Source organism: Orbicella franksi, chromosome 1 (genome assembly GCF_964199315.1).
Source record: "Orbicella franksi chromosome 1, jaOrbFran1.1, whole genome shotgun sequence".
In the NCBI taxonomy this organism is placed as follows: Eukaryota; Metazoa; Cnidaria; class Anthozoa; order Scleractinia; family Merulinidae; genus Orbicella; species Orbicella franksi.
The window spans coordinates 7,456,647-7,474,544 of NC_138145.1; the positions used below are offsets into that span (position 1 = coordinate 7,456,647).

Genomic DNA, 17,898 nt, shown 5'->3' on the forward strand with positions numbered 1-17,898 from the left:
TCCTTATGTTCCGTGACTAGCGTCCATTAAAACACGTCAACGGACCAATGGGAATATATATTCGTTGTTTGCTGACTAAGAAAGGGGCGTGACAGATGTCAATTGATTTGAAAGGCTTGTTATATGATTATCGAACTCATTCTTTGCTTTTAGCTGTTTCTATATCGATCTCACGGACCTGCCTGAAGCTTGAAGGCTTTCGAAAACTTAAGGTATGAGAAGTCTGAGAAAAATTTACGCTAAGCTACCCCGAGGATTTAAGCACTGCACTAAAGCGAAAATATCCAGAGTATTTTATCCTCGAATATGCAGTTACAACACCATAGAATCTTAGAGTATCGAAGGCGCACGCAATACAAGAGATGTACTTTGAAGTATTTAAAAGTCAAGTATTTAAGTTAAATTGGAAAAACAGGCCAGATTCCAATAGAATATTCCAGGTATATTTCAAGTGGGCCGTTTTTGATGGCAGAATTTGAGATCATTGGAAGCCGAGGCATGCTTGGCTTTTGCTGCGGTTTGCTTGCTTTTGGCTTTTGTTCTGGTTTGACGGCTGTTAGAATTCATTTGCTGACTTAGAGCAATGCTATATGCCAGATAACTACCAAGGCAGCATTCCAATCGTATCTAAATTTTATGGTGACTCAATACAGTTTTTCCAGGACCATGCCGAGTATTTTCAAACAGTTTTTTTTACTAGTCTTCCCTTTATTAGGTCGCATGAAAACAATATCAGTGACTGGAAATGGATTAAAGTTTGGTATTATGTAACACAAAATTGAAATTCGGTAAAACATGAATTTTGCACGAACCAGAGGTGATATAAAAAAAGCCGTTCATACCTATTTCTTAAACTGTGGTGTATGTCAAGTAGAATATACCAGACCGAAAAAATCCTGAAAGTCTGACTTCGCAAATCGCAAAAAAGCATTTCCAAACATACATTTTACATAACAATGCTAAATGGGCTACCATGCGAGCAGAGTCTTCGCTATCTGCTCGTTGAGAGACGAGAGGGAACTTCTGATCGCAACCGCACGTAAGTCATAAACCGGTTAAAACTTGTCAAAAACCAGTATTTTTAATTTATGCGTCCCTGATATTGTGGACGGCGGCTCATCGAAGGATCCGGCGGTTGCGGCGAGCCGAGGTTAGAGAGAAGGCGATCTCTGTCTCGCAGGGTATAAATGGCCCGGCAGTTGAGTACTGTTTTGATGAAATTAAATTGCTCTAAATGATACCAAAATGTGCCTTGAAGTTATGTATTTTGAAGACATTAAAGTCTTGCTGAGTTTCATTTTTGCGGTCTCGAAAACATAACTTTTTCTTAATGTCACTCACACTATCATTTCGGGCAAATTTTTAAAATGCTGAGCGCTTTTTCAAAAATTATGAAAACGGATTAATAGATTTTTTGGAAATGTTCGCCACACCTGCTTGATGATGAAGTAAATTTTATTCCTAAGTTTCACTAAAATTGATTCACTTTAACGATTAAGAAAGGGGTGTAAAAAAATATGCAAAAATATTGTAACCATTTTGTACTGCATTTCTGTGGTGCAAAAATTTGAACACAAAGGTGAAGTACTGAAAACAATGTGCGCAGGGACGGATCCAGGTTTTTTCTTAGGAGGGAGGACACCACTAAGGAATGGCGTAACAGACTGGTGAGGTAAACAGATTTTAAAAGCGAATATGAAGAAGAAGGTTTCATCTCAGGAGGGGGGGGGGTGGTGTGTACTTCTTGCACCGGCCTCCCCCTATAGATCCGCCCCTGGTGCGGTCGATTACAACACAATGCAGTAAACACAGATGGAATTATTTTAGTGCAATTTTGTAAATCGTGAATTTGTAAGACCTTTTACAAGGCATCTTTCTCGTTGCTTGAAGAGTCTCCTTCAACGATAAATTTAAAAGTTTTCCACTGTATCAATATTAATAAAACTTTGGAATAAAACTGTTTGAATTATTAAGTACGTATGGTTAACGTATCAAGTCGTTCTATTGAGTCGTTTCAGAGATTATTGAAAAAGCACTAAAAATCAAAGATTGAAAAAGAGTCGTTCTTAAGATCGCGAGAAAAAAACCAACAAAACTTTCGCGGGTCTATAAACAAAACTTCGAGACACATTTAAAATTCACCATCTTTATTCACTTATCACATTTTGATACTCAGTGGTGCAATGTCAGCAAAACAGTAATCATCTGTCGGTCCATTTACTACGGTTATGCAAAAAGTATCATTTGAGATGTATTTGAGATTTGTACGAAATCAAACATACAGAATTCCTTTAGTTTTGTATACATGTATTCCACTTGTCATACACCATAGTTTAAGACATTGATGGTACCGAACTCTTTCATATCACATCTGGCTAGCATAAAATCCCTCTTTGATCGATTTTGATTTTTACGATAACTGCAGAAATTCTCGCGGGCTCATTGGCTAATTTTGTTTTTGGACAGACAGACACATGAATTTATGCGATGTGTGAACGAGCGAGGGTGGACAATTTGACAATTTGTTATCGTAAAAAACAAATTGATGTCATTTTTTAATGCGTCTGTTCTGTTATTGACAATGAATTCGTCATAACATCGTCAAAGTAGTCTGCAGGTCAACTCGGCTTTCGCCTCGTAGATCCACAGCTACTTTGACAATGTTATGACGGACGAAATTGATGACCAATAACGGGACAGACGCATGAAAAACTGACGTCAATTTGTTAACTTGTGGATGATGTGACTGAATCTTTACCAGATTCTTTTTGAAAATAAACCGGGTTGGACTACTGACGCATTTTGGTTTGGCTTTGCGAACAATAAATTAAGAACAGCAGCAATATGAGCGTACAAGGCTTTCTCGAAGGCCCGATTGCTAGCTGTTCATGAAAGAGGATGCTCTCCACTCTCGTGCTGTGTCCTGCCTCTCGCGCGACGTTTTGTAACCAGGTCTATCACATATTTCTGGCAGGAAAAGGATTGAAAATCGAAGATGCCTCAACTGAAGCGTGTTTGTGTGATTGGAGCTGGACCCAGTGGCATGTCAGTGTTGTATCATTTCAATAAACTGAAGACACAAGGAAAAGAAATTCCAGAAATAGCGTGCTTTGACAAGCAATCAGACTGGGGAGGACTCTGGAAATACTCCTGGGAGACTGGTCAGTAGTATTCTTAACGTCCGCTTCTTCCATCAAAGGATGAATACAGCTGTTTCGAGAAAGGTTGTTGGAATAAAGCGTAACAGTGCACGCGACAACCTCAAAAGTTAGTAGCGGAGCCCCATAACATAGAAAATTTAGTAACCGATCGATCTAAAAGATTTGGGTTCTCACGAGACCTTCCGTCCGTCCGCCCGTCCGCCACTTGCATTGCGAGTGCGCGATTTGAGCCCCATACTTTGAAAAAGTAAAGGAGAGTAGCGTAGAGCAGAGCACCATAGCTATAAGAACAGAACCATATACATGCCTAGAAATAGGAAACCATGCATCTCTCTTTTTCATGGTCAACATGGCTAGTGGCATGGATCGCAGCGGCGAGCGTCCTATGACGACGACGGTGGCGTCGCGCAACATGGCGGCAATACTCCAGCTAATAGATCGACCGAGTCATGCAACCTTGGTTTCCATCTTTGAAATGAAAATGAAAACGATCTATTAAATCCAGAGTTTGGCCTTAATTGACCGAAAAAATTACTCTATTTTTGTACAATAGGTTGAAATTCAGATTTAAGACAGTTAACGCTACTCACATCGACCTCATAATCGAGCATGCCAATAGAAATAACCAGGTCACCATTGCGTACATGTCGCTACTGTTCATGCCATGTTGACCCTGTAGATGTGCTGATTCTTCCACGCGATTCTTGTTGGAAGTACTTGAGATACAATTGGCCGAGCTCTTTTAGGAAGACGAATCAACAATTTAAAAGTAGAACTAAACCTGAAGCTTTTTAATTGATCATTGATTCGTCAAAAAATATTTTTAGACACTGATCAATATGGCGAACCTGTTCATGGAAGTATGTACCAAGGATTGTGGTCCAATGGTCCTAAGGAAGGTTTGGAATATCCCGATTATACCTTTGACGAGCATTTTGGGAAACCAATTTCATCCTACCAGCCTCGGGAAGTTCTGTACGATTACCTGAAAGGTAAGTATTTTTCGGCAATTTAACATAAGCTAACTGCCTTATTTTGAAGTGCTTTGTCACTTATACTGACTAGCGATTGTCCATATTATCGAATATTTCCATCACCATATTTACACTCATTGTCCTTATTATATATTCTAATCATTCGCGTCACCTACACGACTTTTATATCACGCACTATTGAATATTTTCTTTCATTCCCTGATGATGCCATAGAACGGCGAAAGCTTGAAAATGGTCCAAAATGAAAATGAAAATGGTCCAAAATGGTCCAAAAATAATCTTCGTCCTTGGATTTCCTTCAACCATGCTGTCCGTCATGTGACCTACAACGACGCCACCGACAATTTCTCAGTGGTTGTGAAAAACCTTTCCGAAGACCGGGTGCTTCCTGTTCAAACGTTTGATAATGTCATCGTTGCAACTGGGCACTTCTCTGTTCCCAACATCCCTTCATTTCCTGGAATAGACAAGTTCCCTGGCCGGGTTTTACATTCGCACTCTTTCCGGAATGCCTCTCACTTTAAGGACAAGAACGTTCTCGTGGTAGGCTCAAGCTTATCTGCAGAAGACATCGCCTCCAGTGTCTCAAGTATGGTGCGAAAAGCATCGTTTGCACTTGGCAAACAAAGCCCATGGGTTTTCCTTTCCCCCCTGAGATAACAGAAAGACCCCTGTTGACCAAGATCGAAGGTAGCACAATCCATTTCAAAGACGGCTCCTCAACAGAAGTTGACGACATCATTTTGTGCACAGGGTATCGTTAATCCTTCCCGTTTCTTGAAGATGATCTGCGCCTGAAGACTGTTCTTAGCCTGTACCCCGTGGGACTCTACAAGGACATTTGTTGGACCCATGGAGGAAACAGCAAGCTTCTGGACGTGGGAATGCAGGCTCAATACTATACCTTTATCATGTTTGATGTACAAGCCAAATGGGCGGTGGATTACATCACAGGAAAGTTTTCCCTCCCAGACAAGCAAACCATGGAGAATGACTGCCAGAAATGGCTTGCCAGGTAACGTCATCGTTTAGTTAGTTTAATGTATCATTCTGTTCAGCCTAATTTTCAGGTTTTGTAGCCGGGGAACACCTTGTTAACCAGAACCCAACGTGACGAGCTCCAAATCTGGCTCTTAGAAGTCGGCCGAATTGATAGCATGGGGGTTCTTTAGAAATATGAAGATGACGGATCGAAAAAACAACAGCAAGCTACTCCTTTCCGACCAAACATTACTCGGCAATGTCACCAAAATTCCTGGTGACATTAGTAATTTTTGTAACACGGGTATTTTTTTTGAAATAATTTGTAAATTGATTGTGGTGGCTTTCTTGAAAATCGGTAAGCAATGCAGTTAGTCAGACAGTCAGTCTGTTTGTCTGTTGATCTGTCTGTCTGTCTGTCTGTCTATATATTTGCTTACCTTTCTATCTGTTGGTCCGTATTATATGTCTATTCTTCTATCTGTCTGTCTCTCTGTCTATCTGTTTGTCTCTCCGTCTGTCTATTTGTATATCTGTCTATCTTACCGTCTGTCTGTCTGTCTGTCTATCTCTCTAAAGGGTAAACCTGTTCTGTCTGTCTGTCTATTTGTTTATCTCTCCATCTTTCTATCTGTCTGTATGTCTGTCTGTGTGTTTGTCTGTTTGTCTATCTGTCTGTCTCTCCTGCTTAAGGTCGTCTACCGACATGTTCTTTGTAAATCCCCAGTCTCCTTAGCTCATGACTATATATTTTCCTCATTCCAGAATGTTTCCTTTAAAGGATCATCACGACAACATTGATTACCAAACTGCTTACGTTGCTGATCTTGTTAAAGAATCAAACTATGGCTTCGACTTGGATTGCTCAGAATTACAACACGCGTGGTACAAATCCAAAACGGTGAACATCACGACTTACAGAGATCAGCGCTACACAAGCAAGTTCACCGGAACTAAGGCAGCAGTCCATCATACACCATATATGAAAGCGTTTGATGATTCCATTCAGGGTTACCTCAGCACTAACGGATAAGGAAAACACATTCTTTTATATAAATATTTCTTATTTAATTCTGAAGGTCTGCTCCGTTTATTCAGTTATTTACTTTTGAACAGCTGTAGCAAAATTGTTAGGTACACGAAATCTGCCCCGCTTCCTTCTAAGCCACGACAAAAAAAAAAACTTCAGCTTTGGTAAATAACTAAGAGGGAATTGTAGTCCCTGTAGTTCTTTGCTGTTAACAGTTCATTGGTGCATGACCTATTAAGCTATGAAATCAATAAAAGTGGAATAACAATTTGGAAATGTAGTCAGTGTACCCCACAGCGCAAAATGCTTCGAATAAGGCTCGTCCAAACTGTCGTAGACATTTTCATTGTTCCCATAGTACATTGGGTAACTACAATTCACCCGACGGGGTTAGTCAGCATCGCTTTGTTGACTGGCTGTCAACTTAACACGGTAACGCTGTCAAAAATTATAAGTAAGTTCTGACTTTGAGAACAGATTACGTAAGCATATTTCAAATGGTCTTGGATAATGTAATGGCTGATTTTATTATTATCATTATCATTATCATCATCATCATCATCATCATTATTGTTATTATTATTATTATTTATTTTATTATTTTTTTTTTTGAGATAAAAAACCTTGACTGCCAATGGCCTCCGCACCAAAGCCAGACAACTTGCGTCACGAAAACAAATCTCCACGCTACTTGCGTCGGTGTTCGGTTTGATAAGAAACGTACTCGCTATTTGTGCCACCATACAGGCTGATTTTTACTAGAGACGGAGTAGTAACCAGAAGTCGATCTAGTGAAAATAAAACCAACGGAGTCGGCAGCACAATACCGATTCCGCATATAACTCCGTCGCTTATGATCGAGTGGAAATTATTTTGATTAGCACTACTTCCTAATTCTTATGTTAAAGTTTGCGTGATAACTGTATATAGTTTCTTTTATACTCAATAAATGTAGATATAGAACTACATTATTGGAGTCAGAAGCAGAAGCAAAAGAATAAACCAAACTGTGAACCACAATCCCACCACAAATCTCGATTGTCTTCGCTCCGCTGTTATGTAAAATATCTCCCTTAATCTGGTAATTGATGAGTTAATTGAAGTTTAGTCTCCATAAAACCACAACTAGCGTAAGACTTTTTATGCCAAAAAATAGAAACTTGCTGGAGCGAGGCTACCATTTGGGTCACAAAATTTATCCCAGGCATGCAAGGGATCATATGACACAGATATAGACTCCTGCTGCATGAATGGGAGATGAAGTTGGGGAAGGGAGGGAGGGAGGGAGGGGAAGCCGGTCAACTTATACGTTGATGGCATGTATGGTATGGCATTTTAGCAGTTTCGTGGACAGTTTTAAAAATAGAATTATTAAGAAGTAACCAGGCATGATTCCTGTAAGATCTGATTATCATAACAAATAATACAATGAGTATTTTTCCTGACTAACTTATGAGCTAGTGACGCGTGTATAAATGAGTCGTAAATGGAAATTTTAACTAAAATATTTCAAATCTGTGAACAGTTGAAATTACGATTGCGCTGACTGCAGGAATCACAATGATTGCAGAGAGAGAAATCCAGTGTCATGATTGTTTCAAAATATTAACCTTGGCAAAAGTTTGAGTTTTGATTGCAAATCGTATTACAGTAGTTAAGTCACATGGCTAAGCCAAATCATTTTAATATGGCAATGGGTGCTTGCGCTCTTTAAAGGGCGTGCAGATGTCAATCGATTTTAAAGGCTAGTTATATGATTATCGAACTTAGTCTGCTTCTAGCTGTGTCTGTATTGATCGCACGGACCTGCCTGAAGCTTGAAGGCTTTCCAAAACTTAAGGTATGAGAAGTCTGATACAAACTTACGCTAAGTTACCCCGTCTTTTCGAGGATATAAGCACTGCGATAAAGCGAGTATTTTATCCTCGAATACACAGTTTAGACCGACACCAAAGAAGCTTACTGGCTGTGGAAGACACACGCAATACAAGAGATGTACTTTGAAGTATTTAAAAGTCAGGTATTCAAGTTAAGTTCGGGAAACAGACCGGATACTAATAGAATATTCCAGGCGTATTTCCATTGAGGCGTTTTTGATGGTAGAAATTGAAGCCGAGGCATGTTTAGCTTTTACTGCGGTTTGCTTGCGTTTGGCTTCGTTTTATTCTGACCACGGCTGCATTCCAAACTATCTAAAGTTTATGGTGACTCGATACAGCTTTTTCAGGACCATACCAAGTATTTTCAAACAGTTTTTTTACCAGTCTTCCCCTTTATTAGATTGCGTGAAAACCATATCAACGATTAGAAATGGATTAAAGTTTGGTATTATGTAACACGAAATTGATCTTCGGTAAAACATGAATTTTGCACGAACCAGAGGTGATATAAAAAAAGCCGTTCATATGTCCAGTAGAATATACCAGACCGAAAGAACCCTTAAAGTTTGAAAGTCTGACTTCGCAAATCGCAGAAAAATTTTTTACAAACATACGTCTTACATAACAATGCTAAATGGGCTACCATGCGAGCAGAGTCTTCTCTATCCGCTCGGTGAGAGACGAGAGGGAACTTCTGATCGCAACCTTACGGAAGCGATAAACCGGTTAAAACTTGTCAAAAACCAGTATTTTTAATTTATACGTCCCTGATTGTGGACGGCGGCTGATCAAAGAATCCAGCGGTTGCGGCGAGCCGAGGTTCTCTCTCGTCTCTCTCTCTAATCTCTAACCCTCGGCGCCAAAGCCACAACCTGTGTCACGAAAATAAACCTCCACGCTACTTCTGTCGGTGCTCGGTTTGACAAGAAACGCACGCGCTATTTGCGCAACCATACAGGCTGATGATTTTCACTAGCGACGGAGTAGTAACCGGAAGTCGATCTAGTGAAAATGAAATCAGCGGAGTCGGCAGCACAATACCGATTCCGCATATGACTCCGTCGGCTATGATCAAGTGAAAATTATTTCAATTAGCACTACTTTATAATTCTTATGTTAAAGTTAGTGTGATAATAGCCTGCGTCGCAAGCATTCCCGTGCGAAGAGCTTTTCTGCATTCTGGCCGGGCGTAAATTGGAGCGAGAGCAAAAATCAACGAAGCAGTGGGTGGTGAGGCGAGGGAGGGAACGCTTGCCCGCAAACCTCGCGATTTTGAAAAACGCCCACTGGTTTTCACAGTTGAATTCATTTATTGTTTGACAACATGTCAACGAGCGCTAAAATTATATTTTTAAATGAGGGGCGCCAGAACGGCACACGCGGTACAATACCCCAAGTGTTCGGAATGCGATCCGTTTGTTCGTAGTGTCGAAAAGTTTGACTGCAAACTCAACAATTTACAGCGCGCTATTTTATTTTGACCGGCAAGCTTACTAAAATCATAAAATTGCTATCTATGCATATCGTTTGGAGGGCAATAAGGCAAATGTTCGGCTTAAGACCAGGTTTTCCTGTGGTTTAACTTAAACCGTTCATTAGCTTGACGGTCATTTCATTCCCTCGCTACTAGAAAACTTGAATTGTAGAACCGACCGGAAATCGGAAGCCTTTGTTTTAAAATTGTGAGCGCGAGTAAATTCGCTTTTGCAGGGAAAGCAACAACCAACCGGGTTCTAAAATTCGGTCTCACGTTATCTGGATACGAAAAACGCCTCAGAGAATCCAAGTAAGGCTGCCAAATTAAATAAGACTATCAAAGATTGGTTCTCCGTCACTGGTTCCTGTTTGATCTTCGCCCACGATCGATAATTAAAACAGCAGCTGAAAGATTTTAACAGCTTTCGCCGAATTCAGCGGTTAATACAGCCACCAAATCTTTACCCTCTAAAAGGTGGTGTCTTCTGCGTAAAATCGAATAACATTTACCTCAAGTCTAATAAATCTTCGCTGTGGCTAGCGCAATTTCACAAACCTTCCCCCACGGCATTGTGCAAGTCACACTCGAGTTATTCCTGGAATAAGTCAAGCGAATTTGATACACTTGTCAATCAAGATGGCCACGCCGCACCAATCAGGAGCCCCGTTCTTGGGCGAAAGGGGTTTTCAAAATCGAGGGGTTTACTGGCAAGCGTTCCCCGCTCGCCTCACCAGCCCCCTCTTCTTCTTCTTTTTTTTTTGTCTCGCTCCAATTCACGCGCGGCCAGAATACGGAAAAGCTCCTCGCTTGGGAACGCTTGCTGCCCAGGTTAGCGTGATAACGGTATATGGTTTCTGCTTACTCAATAATTGTAGATATATATAGAACTGCATTGTTGGAGTCAGAAGCAGAAGCAAAAGGATAAATCAATCAAAATGCTTGATTCCGGGCCTTGCAATCGGTTTATTCTTCCGCTTCTGTTCCCGACTCCAACAATCTAATTTTCACTGGCTCATAAGCGACCGAGTCGTAAACGGAATCAGAAGAAAATGGAAACGTTCTAAATATTCCAACTCCGATTCCGCTACGCCTATGACTCTGCTTACGACTCCGATTTTCGATTTTCATTGGATCGTAAGCGCTTTTACGACTCGGACGCGGACTCCGTCGCTAGAGAAAACGAGCCTAAAGAGACGCAGGGCTATCCGCCACTAAAAAATCTTCGGGGGCGGAGGAGAGGGGGGGTGGGAGATGGGGTAAAAGGGGGGCAAAACGTGAACCACAATCCCCCCACAAAGCTCGATTTTCTTCGCTCCGCTGTTATGGAAAATATTTTGCTTAATCTGGTCATTGAATTGATGAGTTAATTGAAGTTTAGTCTCCGTACAAGCGTGAGACTTTTTATGCCAAAAAATAGAAACTTGCTCGAGCGAAGCTAACATTTGGGCCACAAAATTTACCCCAGTCATCCAAGGGATCTTATGACACAGATATAGACTCCTGCTGCATGAATGGGAAATGAGGTTGGCGGGGGGGAAGCCGGCAAACTTGAACGATGATGGCATGCATGGCATGGCATTTCAGCCGTTTCGTTGACAGTTTTAAAAATAGAATTATTAAGAAGTAACGAGGCATGGTTCCTTTAAGATCTGATTATCATAACAAATAAAACAATAAGTATTTTTCCCGACTAACTTATGAGCTAGTGATGCGGGTACAAATTAGTCATAAATGGAAATTTTAACTACAAAATTTTAAATCTGTCAACAGTTGAAATTACGATTGCGCTGACTACAGGAAATCACAATGGCTGTAGAAAGAGAAATCCAGTGTCATGATTCTTTCGAAATATTAACCTTGGCAAAACTTTGTGTTTTGATTGCAAATCGTTTTACAATAGTTAATTCAAATGGCCAGGCCAAATTATTTTAATATGGCAATGCGTGATTGCCCTCTTCAAAGGGCGTGCTGACGTCAAATGATTTTAAAGGCCTATTATATCTTAATCGAGTTTAGCCTTTGCTTCTAGATGTGTCTATATCGATCGCACGGACCTATACCTGAAGCTTGATTGAGCACTTTCGAAAATTTAAGGTATGAGAAGTCTAATACAAACTTATGCTAAGCTACAGCCTTTTTCGAGGATACGCGCGCAAAAGCAAAAATATCTAGAGTATTCTATCTTGGAATACGCAGAGTATCCAAGGCGCACGTAATACAAGAGAAGTACTTTGAAGTACTTAAAAGTAAAGTACCGTATTCAAGTTAAATTCGGAAAAAAGAGAACGGATAGTAATAGAATATTCCAGTTGTATTCCGAATGAAGCGTTTTTGAATACCTCAGAATATTTGCGGGTGTATGTTGAGTCGGGTTCACGAGTCAAAATCTTTTCGGTCAGGATATTCAGTCAGGCAGCACCAAGTTGACGCTGAGGTGCATTTAGCAGTTCGGCACGATTTGCTTGTGGTTAGCTTTCGTTCTGTTTTTATCTGTTAGTTTTCATTTTTTGATTAGAGCAATACTGTATTACCTTACATAACTAACTATCAAGGCAGATCTGGGGTCTATGCATCGGTCAATATCAGAAGTGCCCATCCTCCCAGACTGCATTCAAATGATGTAAATCACTCGTATAATTTAAGACCAAGTAGGAACTTTGTCGTCCATACTTTTTATATACCGTTATTTTACAAATTAAATATTATAACCCGTTTTGAACTACGCTACAATCTTTAGGCAATGGCTGGAGATCTATTTTGCCCTCTTAAAGGACATGTGCAATAATTTTACACAACGAAACGAAACGATACCATTGAAATTAGAAAAACCATCGAGACGAAACCGCAGAAACGGGCGAAACGGAACGAGTGAAACGAAATGAATTTTTCTTTTTATGGCTGTTAGATTTCATTTGTTGATTAGAGCAATGCTTTATGCGAGATAGCAACTGCCAAGGCAGAATTCGAGTCGTATCTACAATCTATGCACCAGCCAAGATCAGTAGCGCCTATCCCCTCAGGCGACGTTCTAATTATGTTAACCACTCGTATAATTTATTTTAAGACCAAATAGGACTTCGTTCAGTATATTATATACCGTTATTTGACATATTTTAAAATATCACTACCATTTCTCGAACTGCGCCACAATCTTTCTGCAATGGCTCGAGATTCATTTTGCTCTTTTAAAGGGCATGTTCTAAAACCCGCCACAACGTATCGCAACAGTCCAAACGAAAGAAAACGTAAATCACCGAAAATTAGCAAAATCATCGAAACGAAACCGCCCAAACGGGCGAAACGAGCGAAACAAGAGAAACGAAACGAAATCGTCAAAGTAAGCGAAGTCATTTCAGAGTTATTTGGAAACAGGCTAACCTGAGAGATATTGAGATCAAGCGCTTTCAGTCAGATTCGCAGTCTGCTTCCTCTTTGGTTGGCCTGAATTCTTTGTTTTCAGGTGATGTCATAAAATTCTAAAATCAGAACGATGATAAGTAAAAATAACACCAGTCTACGTGGGTTACAAGTTTTACAATTCATCGGGTCAGTTTGTGGGTATTATTTTTACTTTTTAATTTTGTTTTGTTTTCTAGGTGTCTTCTTGTATACGTCATTTCCGCCACTCCTTTTAGTTTCGAAGTATGTGTTAGCACATCCATCTTTACATAATATTGTAATTTCATTTTAATAATTAAGTAACTTCTAATCCTGAAGAAGAATGACCTGGCCAGCCGAAATACCGTAAACTGCCCCTTATAAGCGCCCCCGCTTATAAGCCTCCCCCTTTGGCCTTGCATGGGCCTTTTATGGGCCTCCGTTTATAAGCCCATCTAAAAGCCCTTTTGAAGTTGTACAAGCCCAGGCCTTACAAGCGGCAGTTTACGATGTTGTTTCAATATACTACGTTGCGTTAGCCTCGCAGTAACTTCTCATCGTTTTGCTTTTCAAGTTTGGCTGTTTGGATCTCCTGTGAGATCCAATGTTCATCAAGCAGGATCTTCAATTCGTTGACGGCTTTGCAGTTTCTTTTAGTTTGTTTCTAATGAAATCAGGAATCTTAAAGCCCTTTGAGTTTTTGCATTTATCGGCCAGATGACCTCCAAAATATATCTTTTCAGTTCCTACAAGTTTTCAGCTCGGTATCATCCTTCGGTTTGAGAGAAGAACATTTTCAAGGTGTCTTGATACAGTAAAATAAAAATAAAATCGCCACAAAAAATTTCGCGTGCGCTTACCACATTTGTAGAGCATGGTATAATAGCTCATATACTATGATGGTTGAGCCAGTGAAAACTCTTGAATTGCGTTATTCAATGATTCAGTGTTCTAAAAAAATCTGATGTCCTAAAGACTTCTGTCTATAATTTGCTCACGAGAAGTCAGAATATACTTCATACACATCAAAGCACAAAACAATGAAAACATAACCCATCAGATTGCAGTCAAACAACGTCTCAAACGCTCTCCGGTCACTATCTACGGTCACCCCTAAATTGTTGTAAGATAAAGTTTGTTTAGGCCGCGCACGTAACCACTTTCCTTGTTCTTTGGGAAAGTGTAACTGAATTTTTCCTAGATTCTCTGTCAAAATAAACCGCATTGGACTACAGCTGTCGACCTTTAATTGCTTTGGCCTCGCGAGCAATATATGAAATTAAGAGCAGCCACAATACTGAACGTGCAGTTCTTTCTCGGTGGATATCCGGTTGTTAGCTGTTCACAAAAGAGGATGCTCTCCACTCTCGTGCTGTTTCCTGCCTTTCGCGCTACGTTTTGTAACCAGGTCTATCACATATTTCTTGCAGGAAAAACATTGAGACTCAAAGATGCCTCAACTCAAGCGTGTTTGTGTGATTGGAGCTGGACCCAGTGGCATGTCAGTGTTGTATCACTTCAATAAACTGAAGACACAAGGAAAGGAAATTCCAGAAATAGTGTGCTTTGACAAGCAATCGGACTGGGGAGGACTCTGGAAGTACTCCTGGGAGACTGGTCAGTAGTATTCTTCTAGTTACACCTGGTTAATTACAGTTGTTCATAGGATGAATAATACTATCCATAGATACATTTTAGCCAACTGAGACCCGCGTTTGACCTTATCGACCGTGAAAATGACGTTTTTGGCATAAATAATGGTTTGAAATTCAGATTTAAGATGGTCATCGTGTACATGTGGCTACTGTTACCATGTTGACAATGTAGCTGCACTGATTTGTCCTGATGATTCTCGTGGGAAGTACTTGAGATACAATTATATATGGCCGAGGTCTTTTTGGAAGACGGATCAATAATTTAAAGCTAGAACTTAACTTAAAAATGTTTTTTAAAAATTGATCACTGTTGATTTCTTAAAATATTTTTAGACACTGATCAATATGGCGAACCTGTTCATGGAAGTATGTACCAAGGATTGTGGTCCAATGGTCCTAAGGAAGGTTTGGAATATCCTGACTATACCTATGACGAGCATTTTGGGAAACCAATCTCATCCTACCCCCCTCGAGAAGTTCTCTATGATTACCTGAAAGGTAGGTATTTTTCGGCATACTAACATAAGCTTGCGTATCGTCTCTCCATTAACTGAGCAGCTTTTAAAGACTACTACATAATAAGAGACTAGTACTTGTTCTGACTCATCCATGTGGCGAAAAAATGACCAAAAAACTCACATCGAGCGAAATCTATATCGGAGTAGAAAACAGTGCTCGTTGTTTCCATTTATTGATTTCACTTTCCTTTTTTCCAGGTCGATGGTCCAAAAATAATCTTCGCCCTTGGATTTCCTTCAACCATGTTGTCCGTCATGTGACCTACAACGACGCCAACGACGATTTCTCAGTGGTTGTGAAAAACCTTTCCGAAGACCGGGTGCTCCCTGTTCGAAGGTTTGACTATGTTATCGTGGCAACTGGCCACTTCTCCGTCCCCAAGATCCCTTCCTTTCCTGGAATAGACAAGTTCCCTGGTCGGGTTTTACACTCGCACTCTTTCCGGAATGCCTCTCACTTTAAGGACAAGAACATTCTCGTGGTAGGCTCAAGCTTATCTGCAGAAGACATCGCTATCCAGTGTCTCAAGTATGGTGCGAAAAGCATCGTTTGCACTTGGAAAACAAAGCCCATGGGTTTTCCTTTTCCCCCTGGGATAACAGAAAGACCCCTGTTGACCAGGATCGAAGGTAGCACAATCCATTTCAAAGACGGTTCCACAACAGAAGTTGACGACATCATTTTGTGCACAGGGTATCGTTATTCCTTCCCATTTCTTGAAGATGATCTGCGCCTGAAGACTGTTCTTAGCCTGTACCCCGTGGGACTCTACAAGGGCATTTGCTGGACCCAGGGAGGAAACAGCAAGCTTCTGTACATGGGAATGCAGGCTCAATACTATACCTTTATCATGTTTGATGTACAAGCCAAATGGGCGGTGGATTACATCACAGGAAAGCTTTCCCTTCCAGACAAGCAAAACATGGAGAATGACTGCCAGAAATGGCTTGCGAGGTAAAGGCATTTTGTTAGTTAGTGGGTGAGTGTATTATTCTGTTCAGCTAATTCCCAGTTTTGCAGTGACACCCCGTTACTCCGAACCAAACGTGCCGGACACTAAATCTGGCTTTTATAACTCGACAGTATCGTGAGTATTGGGGTTTTTTAGGAACATGAACATGAAAACTAAAAAAACAACGGGAAGTATGGAATTTTCTTCCAACCAGCAATCGATCACTCGGCAACGGCCCCCAAAATTATACTTCATTATAACATTCTTGGGAAAGTGTTTGGATTATATGTAACTTTTTCTACCAATTGTACATTGAGTGTCGCGACTTTCTTAGAAATCTTCTGACTCTCTAATTCAGTCAGTCAGTCTGTCTGTCTGTCTGTCTGCCTACCTACCTGCCTGTCTGTCTGTCCTTCTGTCTATCTATCTTTCTGTCTGCTTGTCTGTGTATCTGCCCACTTACCTGCCTGTCTGTCTGTCTATCCATTTAGCTATTTCTCTGCTTGTCTTTCTGTCTGTCTGTCCGTCTGTATAACTATCTGTTTGTCTGTCTCACAGCTGTCGGTCGGTCTGTCTGTCTGCTGTCTGTCAGTCGAACAGCCTTCTTGTCTGCCTGCCTTTTTATTTTTTCATCTGTGATCATTTCTCTTTCCAGAATGTGTCCTTTAAAGAACCATCACGACAACATTGATTACCAAACTGCTTACGTTGCTGATCTTGTTAAAGAATCAAACTATGGCTTCGACTTGGATTGCTCAGAATTACAACACGCGTGGTACAAATCCAAAACGGTGAACATCACGACTTACAGAGATCAGCGCTACACAAGCAAGTTCACCGGAACTAAGGCACGAGCTCATCATCCACCATTTATGAAAGCATTTGATGATTCCATGCAGACTTATCTCAACGCCTGCGAATAAAAATGGCCTTTTATAAGTACTTTTTGAAAGTACTCTCCGCAGTAGTTTCCGCAGCTTATGCTGTTCAGCCGGCATTTCTCTGTAACAATTTTTGACCTTTTTACAACTTTGCCGGAAATGATTAGGTACACGAAATCTGCTCCACTTTCTTCCAAACCAGGAGACAACAAAGCTCAACATGAAGTGAGCTTGGTTAACTAAAGGAAAATTGTAAACCCCGTGGTAATGTATGATGATGTAGTTAGTGAGTTTAAAATTCAATAAAATTAACATGGAGCACTGGTTTTGATAGTCAGCGGGGCGGTCTACCTTGTATGGATTTCGCGCGAGCAGCGAAGCCGCAAGTTTCGAGCAGTAAAAAATTTTTCTACGCGACCGAGGCGTCGGGTGAAGGATCAGTGCGGCAAATAACCTTAATATATACATTTAGCTAAGCCTAAAGGCGGAGGTCCTGATATGAATTTAATATGAGTTAAGCTGGCTTGAGCCTGCGATCCAGTCGAAAACAAGCATCTGATCAAAAGAAAACCGCGTGTCCTCGATGAGCTCTTAAGTTGAGCCGGCGATATGGTCACGTGATACTGCTCGGCGGATACCTTGTTTTGACAGGTGTCAATTGATCATAACATGGACGTCCAGTACCAAAGATGTACGCTATAAACCAAGGCTTGGTCTCCATGTTGCCCGACCTCGTCGCAGTGCGTACGCGCCCACGAGCAATACCGCTAGCCATGATTACCTAGAGAAAATCTGTGAGTATGGTGCTCCGTTCTGCGGCCCTTCGGGCCGCCAGAGCTCCGCTACAAATACATCGTGATGGTGAAATACTTCTTGATAGTGCGCAGTCAGGGTATCATAGATTGCGGCGGTTATTTTTTGCAGTAGGATGAACTGAGGGAAAGTTTTCTTGAATGACGTTTCCGGCTAATTGTCAAATGCCACTTTCC

At 40.8% G+C, this 17,898-nt stretch overlaps 1 pseudogene across 1 annotated transcript; it reads left to right on the top strand.

The window, feature by feature from the left end:
- Positions 1 to 2,708: 2,708 nt before the first annotated feature.
- Positions 2,709 to 17,778, top strand: LOC145501665 (uncharacterized; annotated as a pseudogene). The gene is made up of 8 exons (XR_014051281.1): positions 2,709 to 3,161; positions 3,989 to 4,154; positions 4,417 to 5,171; positions 5,903 to 6,156; positions 14,346 to 14,519; positions 14,891 to 15,055; positions 15,274 to 16,030; positions 16,684 to 17,778. The product of XR_014051281.1 is annotated as an uncharacterized LOC145501665 (transcript).
- The last annotated feature ends 120 nt before the right edge of the window (positions 17,779 to 17,898 follow it).